Genomic DNA, 18,519 nt, shown 5'->3' on the forward strand with positions numbered 1-18,519 from the left:
TACAGGCGAGCGGCACAGAAGGTAGCCCGGATAGGGAACCAGGTCCTAAAGCCCGCCGGAAGGAGGGGCAAGAATCGTCAGGGTCAGCGTCAGAGGAGTCCAGGAAGGATGAGACCCTAGCGGGCAGGAGGGCCCAGAGGAGAAAGGAACTTAGGAAGAGGTGGAGCAAAGCGAGAGTCTTAAACTGGTGTGGAAGGGGAGGAGACTCAGACGGGACTTCGCCGGTCTAAGGTCGAGACGTAGAGCTGCACGCTGCGGCTTTAAAATGGAAACTGAATCGCAATAAAGACTTTTGTACATAACTACAGCCTAGCATTGGTCCTCTGTGAGCTGGGACCTGGAGGCAGCTCTGACAATTGGGTTAGTTGGAGGGAAGTAAACTTAAGGCTGAGACAAGTTCCGGAGGTACAGAATGAAAACATAAAAGAGAAATTAACAAAGGAAATTGCGCAGTGGCTGGAGCTGTCAGAGGAAGATGTTGCAAAAACAATACAAAATGCATTCAGAATGAAAATAAGAACAAGCAAAACAAAGAAATTTCCAGGTGACTGTTTGGTTACATTTAAGGATAGAGAGATGAGAAATTTGATTCTACAAAGAAATAGAGAGAAAAGACTCTACATAGATGGGAATTACATAATCATCTTTAAAGATATACCGATAAGGCTGTTGAAACGAAGAGAAGCTTACAAACCACTGGTGCAAACTCTTAAGAAAAACAAGATAGACTTCAGATGGGAATTCCCCGAAGGAGTCTCGTTCTTTTATAAAGGTGTGAAAAGAAGACTGACCAGCCCTGAGGAAATAGGAAAATTTCTGAGGAGATACAAAGAACTACAGATGGAAGAGGAAGAGACCAAGGGAGCAGAGGGAGGACCAGGATCAAAGGGGGAGTCTGAATTAGGAGAAGAAGAGGACCAAAACGGGGAAAGCTCGCAAGAAGAGGAAGAGGAAGAAGAAGAGGTAGACAGATTGTAAAATAAAAATTAAATTTATTTAATTGGAAGAAGAATGGCGTTGAAATTTTGGAATTGGAACATTAATGGGATGAATGATAAGAAGAAACGAAATAGAATTGAACAATTTCTGATAGAAGAATGGAGACTAAAAATGACAGACTATGCAGAACTGGACAAATTAACTGGGAAAATCAGATATGCTAAAGACCAAAAGTTCATCGAAGACTGGGGGAAATTTGTGGATTACCTGAAAAATATATGTGGTGTGAATACAACGCTAGTGGGATTTAAAGAGGCACTGTAAAAAAAGAAAATAAGTATTGTTTATTAGAAATAATGGGAGTAAGGAGGAAAAATGGCAATACGAAAGAAGGGAATGTGTATTAAAGGTATAACCACGGATGATTGTCAGAGACGCTAAAGGAAGTCAAAGAATAACTATGATTTGTTGTATGCGGGATTAAATGAAAAATTGGATGGAAATTTGTAAAATTTACTATATAAAAAAAATTACTATATATATAAAAAAAACCAGTCTAGCCCTAGGAGGCTTGGTCGCTGACCTTCGACCACCACCAGTTGGAGCAGGCCCGAAAAATCCTTGAAGGTGATCTGGAACCGGCCAACTCCTACCACGGGAATGTTGTTTCCCTGGTAGTCTCTCAGCTTTACGTGGTGAGTCGAGTTGCCTTTTGGACACTCTGGGTACCAGTCTTTTGATGATGCTCCAAGACACGATGGACAGGGAAGACCCGGTGTCGATCTCCATGTCACATGGAGTTCCTTCAATGAGCACAGTGAAGTTCAGCTTGCGTCACATAGGCGAGTCGGTTTGGCCAATCATGGTTCCAGACGGGCAGTGGCAGTTGGTGAGAGCGAAACAGCGTTCCTTGGTGGACTGGAGTGAAGACTTGGACTTGCGAGTCGGTGAAGGGGGGGTGTCAGACAGAACCGATCGGCAGACCATAGCGATGTGGCTCCTTCTGGAACACTTCCAACAGATGGCGTCTCTGAATCAACACTTGGCACAGGAATGGTTGCCTCCGCACCCGGCACATTCCGATTGGCCCTTGGACTTCTGTTGGAACTTCCCGCGCTCCCCCTTTGTCTGGTGCATGTCATCGTCTTCACTGGAGGATGCCTCATCACTGCCGGCCTCTTCATGATGCACTGGAACTGTCTTCCTAGCAAGACGCGGGCTGCTGGCCTTGCGGATCGTTCAGCAGCTTCTGAGGCCACAGCCTCCTCAGTGGCTTTCTGCAATGTGAGGTCTGGCTTGGCGAGGAGACACCATTGCAGATGGATGTCCTGGACCCCAAAGACGATTCAATCCACCAGGGCATCGTCTAAGTCTCGGAACTCGCAGTGCAGCGCGGCCTTCCGGAGGGCGGCGGTGTAGTTGTTAATTGACTCGCCCTCTGCCTTGTTCCGGTGGTAGAACACATGGCGGGCAGCAATCTTGGACAGCTTTGGCGCATAGTGGTTGTGGAGCTTCTCTTGAATCGTATCCCACAGTTTTGCCTGGACTGCTACAGGCACTACCAATGCTTGGGCCATCTCGAATACCTCAGGCCCACAGAGGCTGAGGAATAGGCCCCGCTTACGCTCCGGTGATACTTACGTCAGCTCGTTGGCTTGGAGGTAGCAGTCGAACTGAGTGAGGTAGAAGTCCCATGATTCAGAGGCTGGCGCAAACAGTGGTAGAGGCACAAGTGAAGCCATGGTTCTGATGCCGATGTGGAGGCGATGGATGGAACACCGTGCTCTAGCCAGAACGGTCAACTCTGAATTGGTTCTGTTTCAGTGATTTCGCTCAGTGTTTCAGCTCAGTGATACAGCTCCGCTCAGAGGGTGGCCACATCTGGCTGTGCTCTGATGTCCATCGATCCCACCTTCGTCACCAGTGTTAAGTTGTGTGTGAACATATCAGACGACACAGCGATTCTTCAAACAGCCCTTGTTTATTCACAGACCAGAACAGGACTGAACTGAAGGGTTCAGCCAGCCTGCTTATATAGAGCTCCACTAGAATGCAACAGTAACCATTTTCTGTAACTATCCAATCACTGAACATCACTTTTGATCCCTTATTTGTATGTGTGGACCTGAACTATCTACAGTATCCCCCTGCTGGTCCAGGGTGAGAACTTCAGTACATAACAATAGCCATTCTTTACGCTTCCTTGCAGGTACAGTATTTTTGTCAGAACATGAGCATTCCATTCGCTCTTTGATCAGCACAGTTCATTAACAACAGCATCCATTTTGTGTGGCATTCTTCAGCCCTCTCTCATCAGCCATCTTGCAGCCCATTCAAAACATGGCATTCATTGCAAGATACGCTTAGAAGAAAATATGTTTGACCTTAGCATGCACATATAAAACAGCTTTTAATTTATTGCACTGAATTTATTGCACAGCAAGTACACTGAAATACCAGATGTCTTTAGATCTTAATTGGCACATGTAGTTGTTATTTTTGCTGATTAGACGTCTCTCATCTTTGCAGAATGGATGGCTGTAACATGGATTTTGTGTTATGCTACCAGGAACAGAGAACTCTTCTTGAGCCAGCACAATTATTGTTGGTACTATGAGAATTTTATTTACTTATTGTCAGATGACAGTGGTGGTTGCTCGTGAGTAACCAGGCAGGACTCCGACCTGTCTTTTACAGGGTTTTTTTGGTGCAAAACTATTTACAGTGCAGAACCACAAGTTCATGTCTGCCTCAATTGCTAGCAGAATCTGGGAGTGGTCCCTTCTGGGTTCTCCCCCAGCATAAGAACTTAGTCACCCCCAGCTGTTTACTTCCTTCTTTGCGCTTTACCCCTCTGCGCAAGGTGGGTGATGGAAGAGGCATGTTTCCCTCCTGGCCGGCCTGGCAAGGAGCAGTGCTGGGGCTCCCAGCAGCATCGTCTAGCCCTTTCCCCTCCTTTCCCCTCGAGGTGTGGCTTTCCCCACCCTCAGACTGATGAGGTGCGGCGCTGGGGCTCTCAGCATCCTCCTCTGGTCCCGTCCCCTCTTCCCCACTGGAGGTGTGGCTTTCCTCACCGCAGGAAGAGGAACTGCTTTGCAAGATTTTTGGAGGTTCCCTGTATCCCAACGGCCCCTCTGCCTCCCTTCCCTGTTCCGATGGCAGTCCCCTGACACTTATTACTAGGACTATCCCCCTGAAGCATTTTGTAATGAAGCTAAGCAAATATATTTAGCTCACTGGCTAAAAACAGTTTGTGGGGTACAGAGATTTCAGAGGAAACATTTGTATTTCTGCTCACCTGAACCACTTGAGGGCCATGTTCCACATAGGCTTCCTTTGGGAGGCAGGGTTCTTGGAAATGTTCTCTACCATTTTAATCTGATTTGCATTCCTCCTCATAATGGACATATGAAAAGGTAAGGGTACCCCTGACCGTTAGGTCCAGTTGCGGATGATTCTGGGGTTGTGTGCTCATCTCACTCTATAGGCCAAGGGAGCTGGCATTTGTCCTCAGACAGCTTCCAGGTTGTGTGGACAGCATGACTAAGCCACTTCTGGCGAACTAGAGCAGCACACAGAAACGCTGTTTACCTTCCCGCCAGAGAACTACCTATTTAACTACTTGCACTTTTACGTGCTTTCGAACTGCTAGGTGGGCAGAAGCTGGGACCGAACAACGGGAGCTCACCCCATTGCGGGGATTTGAACCGCCGACCAGCAAGCCCTAGGCTCTGTGGTTTGCTAAATTTGCTTTCCAAAGTCACAAATGTTGGTGCAGGAAAAAATAATATAGGTATAAAGGACAATTATTGGATGCCAAGATCCTAGTTGAGAGAACCCAAGCAGAGAATTAGAATCCTAAAACATGCAGCAAAGAAAAGCATGGAAATATAAGCTGTAAAACCTTAGAATGTGTCCTTTAAGGTGAATTCCAAAGTTTCTCTCTTCTCCCAGCATAGGGAAAAACCACAATTTTGGCAAGTTTAAAATGATTTACTTACAAATTCCCCATAGGTCAGATTAATGTGCTTCAGAAAAGGTTGCACAGGCAGTAAACCTTGGCTTAATGGTGAAAGTTCCTGAATTATTGGTACAGGAACTCAAGAATGGCTGGTCTGAGCTGCAGCAACCAACTCAAATGTCTCCATATGGGGAGCTTCTCAGGTTGACTAAAGGTACCACAATAGGCTTGATTATGTTGCTCCCGTGGAGATAGTGGTGAGCGACATAATCAAGCCTATTGTGGTACCTTTAGCTAAGCCTGGCAGGACAGCTTACTCTATGACATTAACCCTTTAATGCATTAATTAGATTTAAGCATGTTGGTTATATGCAGCTGATTACCCCACAACAAGTATTTTTTTTTTAATACATATTTATTAAGGTTTTTTAAATACAAATGCATAATTAAAAAACAACATTACATATATCATGACATATTTTCATCACTTCTTTGGACTCCCTCACGTCTCCCGCTCCCACTTGCATCTTTACATAAAAATTTTTCCAAGCAAATTACCCACTTATTTGCAATCTTATCTCCGCTCATTTAAATAATATCTAACAGTTCTCCAAAAAAATTATATTTCCTTAATCTCACTTATCGTCAAATTCAAATCTAATTCAGTGGTAGGCAATTATTTATGATCTAGCATCCTTCTTAACATTCAACCAAATTACAATACTTTTGTAAGTAAATCTTGAATTTCTTCCAGTCTTCTTCAACCCTCTCTTCTCCCAGGTCTCGAATTCTACCAGTCATCTCGGCCAGTTGCATATAGTCCATCAGCTGCATCTGCCACTCTTCCAGTGTGGGTAGATCTTGAGTTTTCCAGCTCTTAGCAATGAGTATCCTTGCTGCCGTTGTTGCATACATAAAAAATGTTCGGTCCTTCTTTAACCCCTTCTGGCCGACAATACCCAAAAGGAAGGCCTCTGGTTTCTTAGTGAAGGTATACTTAAATACCTTTTTCAACTCATTATATATCATTTCCCAGAAGGCCTTCACTTTAGGGCAAGTCCACCAAAGGTGAAAGAACGTTCCTTCATGTTCTTTACATTTCCAACATTTATTATCAGACCAATGGTATATTTTGGCAAGTTTAACTGGGGTCATGTACCATCTATATATCATTTTCATTACATTTTCCTTCAGAGCATTACATGCAGTGAAGTTCAGCCCAGTGGTCCACAACCTTTCCCAGTCCTCAAACATAATATTATGCCCAATGTCCTGAGCCCACTTGATCATAGCCGATTTAACCATTTCGTCTTGTGTATTCCATTTTAACAGCAGGTTATACATTCTTGATAATACCTTAGTCTTTGGTTGTGTGGCTATTCCCTCCCCCCCACAGGTGGAATAAATGAAGACAACGGACACAGAGTTTTAGGTTAATGGGCGAAAAATGGCCACAACTTTATTGATTACAGGAAAGAAGGGTATTGGCTTTAGGCATTGGCCCTAACCGACTATCCGGTCTGACCGGGAAGGGTTAAACACCAACAGGGGGAGCCACCCGAGATGCATATCCCTAGGCGCTCCCCAAGGGGTTACCGCTCGGGGGCGCGCTTTAGGCCCTAGCCTCCGTAGGTTTCGGACGAGGCGTCGCCCCTCGGAGTCCTTTAACGAACTACCCTTCAAGCATTGGGGGAGGTGATGGCGTTCCTCCCCCCCAACCTCATCTGCATGATAATACCCCGGCCAATGCCTTGAAACTCCATAAAGTCCACCCAAGCCCTTTTAAAAGATCTAAGCGTGGGCTTGGCTCCTGAAGCTAATACTCCCTTCAGGACATCATGTTCCCAAGGCTCCAAAGGTGCTCCCGGAATGGCTGTGGCAATTCGCTGCACCTGTGCATCCGTGATGCCCTTGTTAACCCCAGGGGTAAATTTGTTAGAGAAGTAGATGTTTATTTCTAAGCACTAAAGGTCAAAGGTCCGGGACAGGTTTGCCACTCTAGGAGTGCGATAATTGTTTAGACGGGACACTTCCCGAACTGATTTTTTGGTTTGGGGGGGGGGTTCCCCGAGTTAGGGGGTAATGAAATGAGGATCCTGAGGCCATAAGAGAAACTCTTTGCTGCCTCTATTTTTAGGGTATCTATCGAGAAGGGTTCTAAGAGGTGAGGGCTCAACAGAAGAGAACATCCCAGTCAAGGGCCAAATTAATACCAGTTTCTGGCTGTTCTTTTTGGCGGGTCTGTGAGCTTTTCTAGACCCCTGATGGAAATGCCCCCTGCTGCCCGGAAAAGGCTGTTTACCTTTAAAACACGAAGACGCTGGGTGGTTACCTAGGCACTTCTCACATTCATGCACATACTTACAATTTGGCCCTTGGCACACACCCGTGTTGTACTCCCAGCAAACCTCATGGTGAGGGACTCGCTTGGCTTCAAATTTTCTGACTTTCCTTTTCCCACATAGGGACCCATATGCTCCATCCAGTAATTCTGGTCGCTCGGAACACACCAGGTGGTGGGCAGCAGGAAGCTTTTCTGCATCGTCCTCGGCATCAGAAGGCTTACTTCTTTTGCTCTTCTTGGCCGAATGCTTCTTCTTACTTAGACTTCTTTCTCCCTTCCACAGCATTCCCTGTGGAATACTGGGAAAGTCTGGGGTATACTGAGAGGCAGAAAGGTTATAATTGTAAGCATGAGCCCTACCTCCCGAGGATCTGTCATTGGAAACCCAGGGACACGTAGACTGTAATTATGTGTGAGGATGCATAAATGGATTGCTACCCGAATGTGGAACCCTAAATAAGGAGGCCAAAGTGCAAAGGAGCTCCTCACTATTTCGGAAGAGGCCGTAGTGACCATGGGCCTGAATTGTTGGTAAAAGGTTTCCAAAGCAGAGGAAACACTGACTAGGCCTGTGGGTTGCAGGGCACAGGAGGCTACCCTAACCCATCTTGGACACAGGACTCACTGTTGAATCATTGGCTGCTCTCAGCACTGCTGCGGTGGCCGCGGAGGTACCAGGGCGGTCCACAACGTTAGGTGGCGTATCCGGGATGCATTCTTGGGTGAGCGCAAGAGGTGCCGCTGCCACCTGGCCTGCGGGCCTATATTGCCTATAAAATGTCTAAAAGCATTGAAAAACTGTGCCAAAGTATGTGGGTTACTAGGCACTACGAAGGCCTGGGGCCCCTCTTGGTTCCCTTATGCCCCCCCCCCGATACAGTAGGCATTACAAAGCCTGGGACCCCTCCTGGTTCCCTTGTGCCACCCCAGATATAGCGGCATTTTGAGCAGACATAGTTTGATACCCTTAATTAGCCTGGTTCAGTAAAATCAACGCCAACTAGCTTGGATTATATGGGTGAGCTGCGAGCAATATCACAGGAGTTCAGTATTGTCTGCACTGGTGAGTTTAAAGGAATCAAAGATGCCTAACTAATCTCCAACAAATTGTATTTAGCTGCAAACAATATCACCGTAGCTCATTATTATCTGCACTGGATAGCAGACCAAAATACCAGCCCACACCTCAAGCAATGTATTTAGAGGAATACTGAGTCTATAATAAACAGAAGAGCACCTTTGATAATGTCAGCAGCTATGCAGCAAGCTAGAGGTAGAATTATACATTGTAACCCAGCAATACAGCAGTGAAAGATGATAAGTTGACTTATGCAACAAACCTATAAGCAAAGCAAAGCTCCCAAAAGCCCTTAAGCACTATTATCAAAATCAACCAAATGATTTAAAATTGCCAGATTAAATATATACTTATAAACTAACTGATGAAATACCAGAAAGAGATGAACGTAAAAGAGGCATGAGCTATTTGCTTTAGATTCCCTATAACCTGTATGCAAAGCTCGCAAGAGATTGCAGGCGAAGAAACCCTTTAATAAATCAAATGATGTAAAACCTGGATCTCTTTTCCTTATAACTATGAATTGACTATACCAAATTATAAAATTAAAGCCTAGGCAGAGAGTAAATGACACAGCTCCACAGAGCACCGCAAGCTGAATGAAATAATTTGAATTCCAATATACTATGCACTAATGCTTCAATTTGATTTAAATGTGTTTCCTAAATTCCCAGAATGAAATTCTCGAGAGTGTAAGTATAAACAAAAGCAGTCAAATTAATTAGAGGATATTAATTCTAAGATTAGCCTAGCCAGAGATGCTGTAGCCAGCTCTATGCAAGCTTATGCACCAAGAGGAGGGGCTCCCTGCAGCCCCTTGCATGCTCATATTTAAGCTAGGCTCTATTAATAGTTGCGCTATCATCCTTTGTTTATATTGCTTGTGTTTATTTCCTTTGTTTATATTGTTTATATTGCTTTTGAATTTAAAACCAAATAGAAAGTGAGGGGCACTCAAAAAGTAGATCCCACGTGGTTTTGCCTCTCCTAAAATGGCCGCCGCCGCAAGGCCACGTGGGCAATCAAAATGGCGGCCGTAATGCGTTCCCACTGCCTAGCGGCAAGGAACATGTGCGGAAACACTTAACGCTAGCCCTTTGACACTGAAAAAATTCCACAACCGCAAGAGCAAAACCTGCAGGCATTCCCCATGTACCCCTTATGAACATTAATTATTTCCCTGGTTTTTCCGCCGGTTAGGCTTAAAAGGTAGGGTTTTTAAAATTACTTCCCACGTGGAGTGCCTATAGTAAAATGGCAACCGCCCGGAAGGCCATGTGGGTGGATGAAATGGCGGCAGGGGCACGGTGGTTGCCCGGCAACGGCACAGCTGCTTCCGATGCTTTCCAAGTCTAAACTTCCGCGCGAAAATAAAACAGCCTGTAGAACTCACCCCCTCAAGAATGCTGCTGAAATGATTATTTGACAATAAATTCTGCCCCCTCACCCCAGCAGGAAAATGAAACACAACCGGCACCAAATGCAGCCCGCTCTCCTCCCGCAGCTGCCATCCACCTAATTGCACCACGCTCCCCTGCACAAACCCCTAGCTAAAGCATGAAGCCCCAACAGCAAAAACCTGATTGGATGGGTGCGCTGTGTCCTCCGGCCTTTCTTCCTTGAGCTCCTTGCAGGACAGGCAGTCAGCAGTCGAGGGCAGGCAACGGATCACCAGAAAAAGCTCCACAAAGCTGAATAAATTCTTCTGAAGGGGGCATGCAGCAGCAGGCAAAGCAAGCTCCTGAGGGCAGGGAACTTGCACCAAAACACACAGAGCTTCCTGTAAAACTGTAGACGTGAAAGAGATGCTGGAAGGAAAGCACACAAACACACACACACAGTGATTTTAGCTCAATTACAGCTCCCGTGTTAAACTGCAGCAGCTGGAATGGAGCGCAAAGGGGGAAACCCCCAGAAGGAGAAAAGCCCCACAAAAATAGAGATAACAACTCCTGAAAATCAAGCAGTTTAGAAATAAAGCAACACCAGCAGCGAATGCTGAAAATTCCCTGTAAAAGAAAGGGAGCTTTTTCTGTGAAGCTACAGCATATTCCACGAGGTGCCCTGCAGCTCAAGAACAAAGGCAACAAAGAAGCAAGGCAGGAACGCTCCAGGCAAGGCAGATAAGATCTCCCACAAGCAGGAACAGCTGATATGCGGGAAACGTGAGGGCTGGCCGGGGAGAGGGGAGAAACGAAGGGGCAGAATGGAGACTGTTTAAATTAGCTGGGGAGAGGGGAGAAACAAGGGGGGCAGAACGGAGACCGTGTAAAATCAGCTGATTAAAGAGCATTCAAACCATGGGGAGAGAGGGGGAGAAGCAAAAGGAGGAAGGATGAGGAAATTCTGAAGCACCTCTGCTGACCATGGGAACAATAAACACACACACAAACAGCAACGCACCAGCAGAATTAACGACGAATGGCAATGTAGTCACCCCCCCAGGCACCCCAATCAATTAAAATTCAGCCAAAGTACCCAATTATGAAGAGAGCAGCGCAATAAAGGCGAATTAAGCAGCGCTCACTCCTAGAGGAGAAAGGAATAACCAAAGGTAAACTTCCCTGCCGGCAAGCCTTTTCTGAGATAACTCCACGTGGTCCAGCAGCTGAGGGAAACCCAAACTGCAAACTGCAAACTGCGTCGTCTCCAGGGAAGAAAGGGGGTGAGCCAGGGGCTGCCCTGACCTTAAGTGGCCCTAGGAAGGCCCGCCCCTGCCGCCAGCCAATTGGCTGGCGCCACAGGGTATGCTAATTGGGTGAATCCCTGTCTCCTGCGAGGCTGACGCCAGCCTCGCAGAGTGTGGGCGGGGTCGTGATCCCACAACCCCCCCTCCTCCTGAAGGTCGGAAGGGGCATTCTAACAATTCTGTTTCCAACTTCGATTTCTCCACCTGGAACCCTACCTTTTTATCATTTTTGAAAACTTCTTTAATCTGAGCGTAATGTAACCAGTCTCGCACTTTATCCTTCATTTTCTCCAAACTCTGCAATTTCCAATTGTCTCCATCTTTTTCTAATATTTCCCAATATTTTGGCCATTTGGACTCCATATTGGGTCTTTTTTGGGCCTTAGCTTCCAGAGGTGAAAGCCACCTCGGAGTTTTGTTTTCCAATAAGTCTTTGTATCTTGTCCAGACATTAAATACTGCTTTCCTGACAATATGGTTCTTAAAGACCTTATTGATCTTAACCTTATCATACCATAAGTATGCATGCCAACCAAAAGCGTTGTTAAAACCTTCCAGGTCCAGTACGTCAGTGTCTTCGAGAAGTAGCCAATCTTTTAGCCAGCAGAAAGCTGCGGCTTCATAGTACAGCTTTAAGTCCGGCAGGGCAAAGCCCCCTCTTTCTTTCGCATCAGTTAATATCTTAAACTTAATTCTGGGCTTTTTGCCCTGCCAGACAAATTTAGATATATCTCTCTGCCACTTCCGGAAGCACTCCGTCTTGTCCACAATCTGCAATGTTTGAAACAAGAACAACATCTTTGGCAATACATTCATCTTAACAGCAGCAATTCGGCCTAACAAAGAAAGCTTCAATTTTGTCCAACTATCCAAGTCTCTCTTAATTTCAGACCAACATTTTTCATAGTTATCCTTAAATAGACTCAGATTCTTTGCTGTTATATTTACCCCTAGGTACTTCACTTTTTTAACCACAGTTAGTTCTGTTTCTCTCTGAAACCGTTCCGACTCTGTCAGATTTTTCCCCAGCACCTTAGTTTTCTGTTTATTTAGTTTGAATCCCGCCACCCGACCAAAATCTTGAATCAGTTGTAGTACTCTTTTTGTACTAGATTCTGGCTCCTGCAGGGTCAAAACTAGGTCATCTGCAAAAGCTTTAAGTTTATATTGTTTCGCTCCGACCTGAATCCCTTCCACCAACTGGTCCCCTCTAATCATATTCAAGAGCACCTCCAGAACTGATATAAATAACAAAGGGGAAATCGGGCAGCCTTGTCGTGTTCCTTTTTCAATTTTAAACTCTTCTGTAACCACATTGTTTACTATCAATTTAGCCTTTTGTTCTGAATATATTGCATCAATCCCATTCTCAAAACCCCGACCCACTCCCATTTCTTTTAAGTTTCCCTTCATAAATTTCCAAGAGATATTATCAAAGGCCTTCTCCGCATCTATGAAAATTAGCACTGCTTTTGTGTTTATGTCAGTTTGCAAAAGTTCCAAGATGTCAATAATGTTCCTTGTATTAGCAAACATGTGTCTACCTGGGAGAAAGCCTGCCTGGTCTTTATGAATTACTTCATTTAAAACTTTTTTGAGTCTACTTGCCAGGACATCTGCAAATATTTTGTAATCCACATTTAAAAGGGAGATGGGACGGTAGTTCTTGAGTTGTGTTTTTTCAGAGTCCGATTTTGGTATCAATGTGATAAATGCTTCCTTCCACGATTCCGGCGCCCTCCTCCCCACCATAATTTCGTTGCTAACCTCCATCAGTGGTTGTATCAATTAGTCTTTTAATGTCTTATAATACTTGGAGGTTAGCCCATCTGGCCCTGGAGATTTGCCCAATTTCATGTTTTGAATGGCTTGTTCAATCTCTTGGCGTGTTATTTTACTGTTCAGGAGAGATCTATTTTCTTGTGACAATTTTTTAAGTCCATTTTTCTCCAAAAATTGTTTAATCTCAACCTCGTCCTGCGGCCCTTGAGTATATAATTTTTTGAAGTATTTCTGGAAACACTTTCTGATCTCCATGGGGTTCTGAATGTTTCTTCCTTCAATTTCCAAATTTGTAACTGTATTTAATTTTTGTCTCTTCCTCAACTGCCAAGCTAGCAGTTTCCCACATTTATTTGCCGATTCAAAAGTTTTTTGTTTCATTAATTTAATCTTCCACTCTATTTCCTGATTTATCAATTTAGAATATTGTGCTTGATGAAGTTTGATTTCTCTCAAGATCGGCGATGACTTCGGGTTTGATCTTAACTTCTTCTCTAGTTCTTTTATTTTCTCCAAAATCTTATCTTTTCTGTTGTTTTGTATCCTCTTCCTTACAGCGTTCTGTTGTATCAGAAACCCCCTCATGACCGCCTTGCTTGCATCCCAGATGATTCTTTTTTCCACCGTAGTGTTCATATTTATCTCAAAGTAGTCCTTCATAGCTTTCTGGGCCTTCTTAATAATCTCCTGATCTCTGAACAAGTTGTCATTCATCCTCCATCTAAAGGAGCCGGTTGGTAATAGTATCATGTCCATTTTCAATGCGTTATGGTCGGAGCAGGTTTTTGGGCAGATTTCCACCTTTCTGACCTTGGGTGCCAGACCTCTAGTTATCCATATTTGGTTGATTCTTGTCCAAGTCAGCTGGGCTTCAGAGAAAAATGTTCCTTCTTTCCCCAAGGGGTTCTTCGTTCTCCAAATATCAATCCATTCCATATTGTCTGTCAGTTCAAAAAAAGTCTTTGGTAGTCTGCCATCTTTTGTGACATTTTGGCTTTGTGACTTATCCATATTAGTTGATACGACCCCGTTCATGTCTCCCATCATAATGATGTTGTCATAGTCCAGATAATCCAGCATGGTCTCATGCAACTTCTTAAAAAATTCCGATTTCCCTTCATTTGGTGCATAAATTCCTAATATCAGAATCTTTTCTCCTTGATGTTGTATTTCAATTGCCAAAATTCTTCCATACTCATCTTTAAATAAAAATTTAGGTGACAGGCTCTCTTTTGCATATATCACCACGCCTCTCTTCTTTACTTTGTCTGAAGATATAAATTCCTGACCAAGTCTTTTATTTATTAATACTTTTCTGTGGAGCCTAGTCACATGTGTTTCTTGTAAGCAAATAATGTCCAGTTGTTCCTTTTTTAATATATGAAAAAAATTTCTCCTTTTTTCCGGAATGTTGCAGCCATTTATATTCCAGCTCAAAAGTTGCAGAGACATCCTGAATAAATCTGGTTATTTTTCTAGGAGTGGTACCTTGTTCGCTGGATCTTCAGGATCCGAGGGTGCAGGCACCCCTGGTGCTCCAGGCCCCGAGAGTAATTCAAGTCCTTTTTGAAGGTCCTCTCCGTACACAATCAGAAACTTGTCTCTATCTTCCAATGTTCTGATTTTAATCTTCTTCCCTCTAAAAGTGAAAGATAATCCTTGAGGAAAATCCCACCTGAAGATGATTGAATTGCTCCTCAACAGTCTTGCTAGTTCCAAATAATCAGATCTAAGGTCCAACAGTTGTTTAGGAATATCCTTGTAAATTTCAATTCTTTTGTCCAAAATATCCAGTGACTTTCCGTAATGCAGGCCCAAAATCTTGTCCCTTTCCTCCTTTGATCTCAATGTTATTAAACAGTCTCTGGGCTTCTCTTTCTTTATAAGTCTTCCAAGTCTGAAGGCTGATATGATTTTAAAATCTTTTTCCTCTAAGTTCCAAAACTTGGAGAATTCTTTAGTCAAGAACTCAGCTAGGTTGCCTTCTTCCACTTCTGGTACCGACCTTATCCTTAAGTTGGTCTCCCTGTTCCGTAGTTCTATCATGGAAAGATAGGTCTGGTGTTCACCTACTTGTTTACTGAGTGGTCTTACCTCTTTTTCTAAATTTCCCAGTCTTTGGCTGGTATCCTCAGCCAATTTCCGATTTTCACCTGCAGTCTCCTTCAGTTCTCCAATTGCTTGTACATTCTGTGCAACTTGTCCAGTTAATCTATTTAAACATTCTGTATTATGATCAATTTTAGCTGTTTGCTGATCAACTTTTTTATCCAAAGATTCCAATTTTTCAAGAATTTTCTCTAAAGTAGAGCCAATTGCTCCTGAGGCCATCTCTTCCAATTGTAATTCCTCAGTTTCTCCCTCCCCTGCCCGTGGCAGAGAAGCAGCTTCTTCCTCAGAAGTCAGAGTAGGCAAAGTAAGCAAAGTAGGCACAGATGATCTACGTGCCTGAGAGACTGCGGTTAAAGTTGTTTGTCTGGTTCTCGGTCCCTTTTTTCTTGCGCCACTCATTCCAGAGTTATCTAAAATTCAAGGTCAAGCTGAGTTGTTCCCATGAGAAAACAACGGCCCAGATGGTAACAGTCAAACAGGAGGCCGGGAAAAGGAAAGTAAAACAATGTCACTGCTGTAAATCCCAAATCCTCTAGGGGGAGCTTAAAATGTCTTTAGGGAAGAAGTCAATTCCAATAAAAATAATAAAATCTAATTTAATGTCCAGGAACCTTCAATAAGGTAGCTTTTAGCAGAGTTAGTATTTAAAAAGCCACAGTGTTTCAAACAGTGCTTGCTGGTATTCCGAAAGGTGCTTCAAAGTAGCCAGTCCAAACTCCCTCAGATTGTTTCAAAGTTTAAGTTCAAAGTATCCAACCCTGCAGACTGACTGCTCAATTACTCAGGCAGTTCCAGCACCTGGGTTTCTTGCTTAAATTGTAATCCAAATAGAAGAAAGGTATCACAGTCCAAATAGAAGTCATATAATCAGTTACTTAAAGTCCTTATTCTGCTTAAAAATAATTTCCACGGGTGCCCAGATCAGTTAAGTTAAAAGTTCACTCTTTGCCTCCACTCCTCCGGCTCTTTGCTTTGAAGTTCAGTGTCAGCGGAAGACGGACTTCCTATTTTTCGTCACTCCGCTTTCAGCCAAATTCAATATTTTAGGTCTCAAAATTTTGTAAAATCCTTATTACTCACGGATTGTTGCTTTCCGAATCAGAAGTTTTAGGAAGAAAGGTCAGCGTTCACCGGCAGCAGCAACGCGGCTTCACTCTGCCGATTGCGGAACGACCCACAGCACCGCAACCCCCTCCGCGATCCGGAGCCCCTTACGGGGTTCCTTCAACGTTTTGGGGGCCGCTCCTGGTGCCCGCCGGGTCCCAAGACCACAGGCTTCTGCCACCTGTGGTTTTCCAAGATGTGTCTCCGCTTCGCCGCAGCGGACGACCCATTCTCAGCGGAGCTTCCCTCTCCGGTTAGAAGAGGGCAGCCATTGCCGTTCGCGCCGCCTCCGGAAGTGATTACCCCACAACAAGTAATGGTGCCTCCTACTCTTCCTACCTTTAAATCCCTCCCCCACCACCTGCAGTTGCCACAGCTTGAACCCCAGACCATCTAAGTCATCATCTGTATACTCATGTTCCTTATTCTTGCAAGTGCATGTTGGAGAGTAGCAATAATGTGCCACTATGAAGCTGAAAGGGGACACGGGTGGCGCTGTGGGTAAAACCACAGTGCCTAGGGCTTGCCAATCGCATGGTCGGCGATTTGAATCCCCGCGGCGGGGTGAGCTCCCCTCTTTTGGTCCCTGCTCCTGCCCACCTAGCAGTTCGAAAGCACCCTTAAGTGCAAGTAGATAAATAGGTACCGCTTTATAGCGGGAAGGTAAACAGCGTTTCCGTGTGCTGCGCTGGTGCTGGCTTGCCAGAGCAGCTTCGTCACGCTGGCCACGTGACCTGGAAGTGTCTCCGGACAGCGCTGGCCCCCGGCCTCTTAAGTGAGATGGGCGCACAACCCTAGAGTCGGACATGACTGGCCCGTATGGGCAGGGGTACATTTACCTTTACCTTATGAAGCTGAAACATGAGTAAGACTGACTTGTTTCAGGAATTAAAAAATTGTCCAAACACTTGTTAAATATTCAAAGGCTTAAGAACAGATGATAAAAGATCTGTTTAGAAAACAGTCAAAGCCTAGGCTCAGCTTCATTTAGGTTTATGACAGATTCTTGCAGTTAAATTGATCAATCCGTGTCTCTTCCTCTGTCCAGCCTGTCCTGGGCCTGCCCTTTCCTCTAGGCCTTACAGCTCCTTGAAGAGGTTGCTGTCTCTTACAGTCATCTCTCTGCTTCTCTTTCGGAGAGGACAACCAGTTCCTGCTCAGCTTTCTCCCTCGTTCACTTAGAGAGAGCGCTTGCATTCACACTGCTCCCCCCGCAGCGTTCAGTGAGATTCTAGCACTGTTCAGTGTTAATGGAGATTCCTGCTGGTCATTCCTTCACTAAATAGAGACCATAAATAGGTACCTCTCATGTGTTAACCAACCAGAAGAGAACTACTGGAGAACATACTTGAATCAGCTATTTACCAATTAAAGCTCAATGTGCTTTCATTAAACATGCAGCATTATACATTTAAACATTCCCATTTCAGTAAATTAAACTACTATGCTCAACTGTGCACAAGTGAATTTGTCCGCCTTTTCCTTGGAACTGATTCCATTGTGCAAGCAGAGCTACCACTCTGAACCTGAGCAGGAAGGGAGGGGAGCAGAGTTGAGTATGAGAACCTGCAGCTTTTCATTTGCAGGAGAACTCACCCCAAATGCCTCCCTCTAGGACCTGCCATGGGGAATAGGACTGGTTTCCCCTGCTTTGGAGGAGAAGGTATTGGGTTTGGGATGTCACCAGTCATTATACCAGTCCCTATCCTTAACTCACAACAAATATGCATGCTTAGCAACCCATGCCAGGGGTGAGGTAAGAAGCCTCAGAGGAGTGAGGATTGCTGTCATGACTACTGATGTCACAAAGGCTCAGCTTTTTCCTTCTGGAAAAGGAAACACAAGATGTGCTACAGCTAAAATGGGAAGAGGGGGAGGCCTGGGCCTGAGAGTTAGCAGATAGTGTTAGAGGTTCCTAGGCAAAGGGAGGGGGGAGATTTAAAGGAGAGAAAGGTGAAGCTGAGAGTGGCACTTATTGACACCTTCCACTAAAGCAGTATTTGCATGTTTCTGCTGCCACATCCACACAGGTTTAAAGGGGACCTCAGCAAAGCTCCTTCCTTGGGAACAGGCAGCATCCCCTGATGGAGCCACCATTTAAATCTCTCACAATAATGGTGTTTAATTCTAGGGCAGTGTGGGAAATTGAAGTGGTGCGAACTGGGAGCAGAGCTGTGTTGGGAGCATTGAAAAGATTAAAATGGCAGCTCCCTGACTCAGCTGCCCATATGTGAGTGCCAGATGAAGCCGAACACAGGGAAGAGGTTAGCGGTGGATCCTGCCAGGGCCTTTATGCATGTCCCATTTGGTGGGCATTTTCTTATTAATCTAATAAAAAGACCAGTAAAATGCAATTAACAGTGCAATCTTCAGAGTACTTCTCCCACACATTGGTCCATTAAATGTTGTAACCCTGTGCAGTAGGCTGGTGACTATGAAAAGCAATGTCATTCCACACAGAGCTACATCGGATTCTGTGTGTGAGGCAAACTTGTGGTGGAAATTGAATA

At 44.7% G+C, this 18,519-nt stretch overlaps 1 long non-coding RNA gene across 1 annotated transcript; it reads right to left on the reverse strand.

Annotated features, from left to right (window-relative positions):
* Positions 1 to 16,945: 16,945 nt before the first annotated feature.
* Positions 16,946 to 17,708, reverse strand: LOC307199597. The gene is made up of 2 exons (XR_013832096.1): positions 17,602 to 17,708; positions 16,946 to 17,282 (listed from the first exon to the last, which is right to left on the reverse strand). It is a non-coding gene; the product is annotated as an uncharacterized lncRNA (long non-coding RNA).
* Positions 17,709 to 18,519: the final 811 nt, after the last annotated feature.

The sequence above is a fragment of the Podarcis cretensis genome, assembly GCF_951804945.1.
Source record: "Podarcis cretensis genome assembly, chromosome: 12".
Classification (NCBI taxonomy): domain Eukaryota; kingdom Metazoa; phylum Chordata; class Lepidosauria; order Squamata; family Lacertidae; genus Podarcis; species Podarcis cretensis.